Source organism: Corvus hawaiiensis, chromosome 2 (genome assembly GCF_020740725.1).
Source record: "Corvus hawaiiensis isolate bCorHaw1 chromosome 2, bCorHaw1.pri.cur, whole genome shotgun sequence".
Lineage (NCBI taxonomy): Eukaryota > Metazoa > Chordata > Aves > Passeriformes > Corvidae > Corvus > Corvus hawaiiensis.
In genome coordinates, this window is record NC_063214.1 from 103,612,166 (window position 1) to 103,618,643 (window position 6,478).

Sequence of the window (6,478 nt, forward strand, 5' to 3'; positions counted from 1 at the left end):
AAGGGGTGCTTACAGCTTCCTCTGTGACCTGACAGAACCTATCAGCTGGCCAGTTTGAATATGGACAATTTTTTAAGCCACTTAAAATTTTGACCGCCTCTGTGATCCACACTTAAGAATAGACAAACGCCGGGCAGAGCTCTGTCTCGTTTCCGGCGCTGGGACATGTAGCTGCAGGGCCCGTACGGGGGCTGGCAGGCCCAGGCCAGGCCCTGCTTGGACCAGGCTGGGCCGGGCCACGGCCATCCTGGAGCCAATGGGCCCGGTTCCAACTGCGGAACCCGACCCCCCCGCCCCCCCCCCAGCTCTGCTGAGGGCAGCCGGAGCAGCCCGGCTCCCCCTCTCCAGTGTGGCCAAGATTCAGCTGAAGCTGCCCCGCTTTCCGGCAAAGATCATGTGACCAACAGTGATAACCGAAATTCCAGCTGTAAGGCCTGGGTGAGATTAATCCTTATAGTGCTGTGAAGAGCTGAAAACCTGAGGGAGGAGAAAGAGGAGATGCTTAAAGCTGAAATTCTGTTGTAAAGCTATGATATATCAGAGTACCCGTTGTAATTTCATGGAGGCATGGGGGGTGGAACGTTCAACTCGTACTTGTGAGCAAAAGCACCTGCGCTGAGATAGGCAGATGCTGATGCAGCTGTAAATTGACGAGAAGTTTGAACAGGGAGAGATGGAAGCGATGAGGTCTTTTGCTCCAAATGGAAAAGGAAAAGACCTCAGATCCTAGAGATGCTCCCAGAGATAGTTCTAGAGATAAAGATGATGAGGACCCTTTTTCTCCCAGGGAAGGGGAGGGCCTCTATTCTTAGAGATGAAATGCTCCCAGAGATGGGTGAAAAGAACTTTTGTTTCTGAACGGCTCAACCTTAAAATTGTACCCCAGTAGCTCAAGATTGGACCCTCAAAAGCAGTTGTGGGAAAAGCTGCAATTTGTGGGAAGGGACTCTCACATGATGCGAGCAGAGAACCAACCCGGGCGGCTGTCTTGTTGTGATAATGTCTCCATAGCATGAGCAAGAGAGACTCCTCTTCCTAAATGGACTGAACAAGGTTATTACGGAAGTGGTAAACAGACTGAACATCTCAAGGGTTGTCTTTTTACATTGTCAGTGGGAGAAGGGAGGAAAGGTGGGGGGAGGAGAAGTGTTCTGAAGGTGTGGTATGGTTTATTTTTTTTTCTTCTTTTCTTTTTCCATATTTTAGGTCTATTAATAAACTTCTTTACATTCTTTCAAGTTTGGTGCCTGCTTTGCTTTTCTCCTAATTCTTATCTCACAGAAGGTAAACAGTAATGAGTATTTTGGACCAAACCACTACACTTGTCTGTCAGTGGCAGACATGGGAAAACAGCATTCACTTTGCATTGCAAACATTCTCTGTCTCCTTCTTTCTTTATATTTTTAATTAGCTTTTTTGTTCCTTTGACAGGGGAGCCTCCCAGCTCCCCAGGTCCTACCACTTGCTTGCCACTGTCAGAGTTAGCAATAGGTTCCTCCAAAATAACAGCCCCAGTGGGATGAAGCTTCTACTCCAGAGCTCTCTTTTTTCTTTCAATTTTACTCCTTTTTTCACAGACTGAGAAGTGGCTCATAATACTGGAACCAAGGCTTTTTGTGGGTTTTTAAGGAATATTTCAGAAGAGCCTTCTTGCAACTCTGAGGTCTTTCAGGGCTCCAGCTCTCCCTGCATCAGGCATAAGGCCACAACTACACAATGTCAATACCACCCTGGGCAAAAGTGCAGCTGGCAACCTTTAGCTGCTGCTGGGAGCTACAGAAATAGCCTGTGGGTGAAAGGAAGAGTTTGTTCAGCATTTCACCCTTTTAAACCTTTTTTTTGGGAGAAAAGCCAGATGCTGCTTCCATATTCAATACTCCATCTCCCCAAAGTGATCATATGATTCTTGTCCTCGAGTGAATGGTGTGTTTTTACTTCAGTAACCCTGCTTGGCAGGTTATCACGTGAATTTGTTATTTTCTGCATGATAAAGTGCTTTTCAGTCTGATCCTCTTTCTTTCTTTCCTTCTTTCTTCCTTTCTTTTTCTTTCCTTCTTTTCTCTTTTCTTTTCTCTTTTCTCTTTTCTCTTTTCTTTTCTTTTCTTTTCTTTTCTTTTCTTTTCTTTTCTTTTCTTTTCTTTTCTTTTCTTTTCTTTTCTTTTCTTTTCTTTTTTCTTTTCTTTTCTTTTTTCTTTTTCCTTTTCCTTTCCTTCTCTCCTTCTCTTTCTCTCTCTCCTTCTCTCTTTCTCTCCTTTCTCTCTCTCCTTCTTTCTCTCTCTTTCTTTCACTCTCTCTCTTTCTTTTTTCATTCTCCCTTTCCTTTATTTTTGAATGGTGTCTCTAATTCACCTCTGTGAAGTTGAAGATAGTAATCATGGTTCAGGTGGCCTTTTCTCATAATGATTTAAGAGTTTCTATACTCTAAAGGATGCCTTGGTTGGTCAGTGCTCCTTTCTCAAAGCAGAAAAAATTTGGATTTCTATTAAGATGATGCTATTAAATCTTCCTTCCTAACCAGGGAGGCAAAGCACTGGAGCAGGGAGCCATCTATCAATGATTCCCAGTTGGAAGCTGGGGTTTCTGTGTCCATAACCTGGCTGGTCTGGGCAGAGGTGGTTCAGCTTGGCAGAGTTCCATCTGGCCAGAGCTGGGGATGACCCTGACTGCAAAGAGCACCTCGTCTGCTGAGCATAGAGAGCCGGGCTGGGGTCAGTACCTTGCCCAGTGCCTGCGTGGCCCTGGGCACATCTGTGCTCCCCCTTCTCTCCTCATTCTTGTGAGGGCACAAGGCCCCATGGCTGAACACTCATCTGCTGCCCAGACTCAATCCCTCCTGGAGAGCAGTGTCCAGTGCCCCCAGCACCTGCACAAGAAAGAGAAAGGGGCTGCTCGTTGTTTGGTAGGATGGGGCAAGATATTTTGTGATCTTTTTCCCATATTGGATTTTTTTTTTTTTTGCACACCAGAGGCGGATGATTTTTTTCCCCCAGGCTTGTTTTAATTTTTTTTTTTTTTAATTAATGCCCATAGCTATGGTTGGAAGTAGACAAAGGGAAATGGAACAGAGAGAAACCAGCAAAAGGAAATGGTGATTGAAATGTCTGTTCATGTCCCCTTTGTTCAAAAGAGACACTTAAAAGTTATTCTCTTTTATTTAAAAGTCTGAATAATCATTAGAAGAGTGTCCAGAGACTGGGGCTGAAGTCCTCAGACAGAGACTGTGACAACCACCCAGCTGGAGATACTGCTCTCACCTGCACACACTTTCACCCCTCCCAACTGCAATTTAAGAGAGAAGTCGATCCTCTTTCCTTCTCACTCCAGTGGCAAAGACATTTACTTTCTCAGAAGAAGAAGAAAGAGGATTAACACCTATCTTTCAAAAGGAAGATTTTATCTGCCTGTTTCCATTTGCCAGTGCCACTTGGGAATCAATACGAGCCCCCTCCCTGCTATATATATAAAATGCCCAAATTAGATTGCTTTCATAAATACTATATTCATTTTTTAAGTCACTGAAAAAATTAATTAAATCACAGTCCTGTTCATGAACACTTTCACATCACCTGGAAACAGAGCTTTTAGTGAACAAAGAAATCCAACTTCAACCAACCAGTCAAACAACAACAAAAAAAGTGAAATTCCAGACAGTGTCTCTCCCTCACTTTGCAAAAAGCCTGGATTTCTCACAGAGCTGACTGTGCTATCTCCCCAGGCCCCCAGGAGCACCACTGACTCTGCCAGCCCCACTAGTCCCAGGTTCACCTAGGAACCCAGGGAACCACACAACAATGTTGAGGCCCCTGGAAAAGCTTCGCTTTTCCTAGGAGCTAGAAACCTGTGTCGATCATTCACCATCCATTTTCTGTTTTACTAGACCCTCAGAGTGGGATTCATTCCACCAAACTTGGAGGGCTACCATATTTGGGCAACTTATTTAGGCTCCCTTTATACAGCAGGGGAAAGAAAAAATAGGCCCTTCCAGTGACCAGCCCTCAAAAGGGACTGTCCTTCAAAGACACATGTAGGCTGTATCAAGGTGGCACAGAAATACCCATCTCTTTCCACTGAATAAAAAGGGAGCCTGTGAGTAACTTTTCCAGATGGAGATACCACCTTTTGGGGTGCTTTGCACTTCAGAAAAAAAATCAAATTAATGCTATTCTCAGAGACAGTGCATTTTATGCATGCCTGGAATAGCTCTGTGGTCTCTGCAGCACTGTCTGGCTGCAGATACTTTCCCCTATAGCAACTGTAGCACAGCAGTGCTTTGCAGCTCCCAGTGATGATGTAAAAGGACTTACTGATGTCAAAATACTCTTTAATTCAACTGAGAACCATTTCCACTGCTTTGCAGCTCTGTGAAGTTAAGTATTGCACAATGGAGCCGCTATTTTCTTTTTTTTTAATTAATGCAAAAAGAAGGGAGGGAAAGAGAGAGGCAGAGAAGGAGCAAGGTGAAGCTCAGACATCCTGTGTTTCCCAGAGGAGAAAGAAGTCCCTGATCATCTACCAGACAGCAATGCAAGGCAAATTGATGCTCCAGAAAGGCTGGAATTGAGATTTCTGACTTCAACCGATGCCTGTGAAACAACAAAATCAGTAAAAAACCAGAAAACACCTCCCTCCCCTTCCCATACAGACACAAATTCCAGTCCACTGACCCATAATTTCAACAGCAGAGAAGTTCTGAGTGGCATTAATCTATGCCACGGTGGCAGCCTGGGCTCACAATGTAGACAGCAGAGTGCTTGAGATTTCATGTACCCAAGGCAGCAGCTGGACTGGCTCAGGTTTGTAGCTCAGAGCCACTCTCCAGTGCTTGGCTAGGCTTGCGCCTGCAGGTTGAAGCAGCAGGCCCTGAGGTTGCTCAAGCACCTCACAGGGCTCACTGGAGCGCCTCTGACAGAGGAGGAGCCAGTCCCACCCTCCTCCTCTCCCCATCTCTGACCCTATCCCTCCTCCTCCCCTGTGCCCACCACTTGTGAGAGCCACTAAGCCACCTGAATTTTGTGTGTTCCTTGCTCAGGACAAGTTTCAGCCAAATCAAAAAGCCCTGGAATTCCTCCCACCCACTGCATGAGCTGGTCTAAGGGATGGGAGAGGAAGCTGAGGAAGAGGGACAAGGTGCAACAGACCCTTCAGAAGAGGAGCATGGTCTTAGAATGCACAACTCAACATTGCAACCACATCTTGTTTTAAAACATGGCAGCAACAGTAATCTTTGAAGTAGTATTTTAAAGTCTGTGTTTTCTTTTTCCCTTGGCTGACAGTTCCTCACCACATCTGGCTTGTACCTAGAGATGTACTGAATCCTTGCATTTTTTTGTTTCTGCAGCAGAAGTGCAATACCTGCCCCATGGGCAACTCACAGGCAGCCTGTCCTTGGAGCACCCACATCCCATCTCTCCTGGGCCCACCTGTGAGTGCAGCACACCCTTCCTCCCAACTGGGAGACACCTCCTGAGAGAGGTAATTCAGACCAGGAGGGGAAAGTGGCTTATTTACAATCCTAGGTATGAACCAGTGTGGTGCGATAAGAAGTGATAAGAGGGAAATTGAGTTTGCCCAGAGGCCTCAAGGCCTCCAGAGGAGGCCTTCTCTATCACACTCTTCATTAAAACACAGGCTCGTGACCCCATTGCTGAGATAGGAATCCTCCTCCCAAGGGAAACAGAGAAAAAGCTTTGATACGCTCACACTAGGGACTTTCCCTGTAAAATGAGTTTTATGGCTATACAAGAGCATGTGTATCATAAGAAGAAAACCATTGCAGAGATCTAAAATGGGATATCCCACACAGATCTATCACCCAACATAAAACTAGAAACAAGCTTTCAGGGCTACCTTTCTTGTGAAATGTTAAAAAAAAAAAAAAAAAGACAAAAAAATTATGTCACCGATTTCAGCCTGGAAAGACGTACAACTAAAAATTACATTCTTAACCTGCTCGGGATAATTCTGCTTTGCCCTGTTAAAATGAAAATGACAGAAATAATGTAATCTTGCCAAGTATTAATTTATTGGAATTTATTATGTATCTCTTTTCTTCCACACAACAATCTAGTGAAATGTGTGCACGCAAGGCTGTCCTCCAGCAGTGGTCTTGTCTTTTGTCTTTTGTCTCGTCTTTTGTTTTCATCTTTTGTTGCATAAACTCTATGGAGATGGTCACACACAGATATATATAAATACATACAGGGAGAGGGAGTGGCAAAACGCAATCTCTTCATGAGGCTGAGTAATCCTCAGACATCTTTCACTAAAAAGGTGCAGGTGCTCCTATATTTAGAAAGGGGTTTAAAATACAGGAGATGGACATCTAGTGAATATAGTATCTTCTGCAGCAAGATTTACACTATGACTGGTTTTGAGGACTACTTGGGAGCTAATCCCCTGTAGCAAACCTCTATCAAGCCTAGCATAATACTGAGACAAGATCAGACAGGGAAGATTGTTTATAAGAGCTCATTTTTGT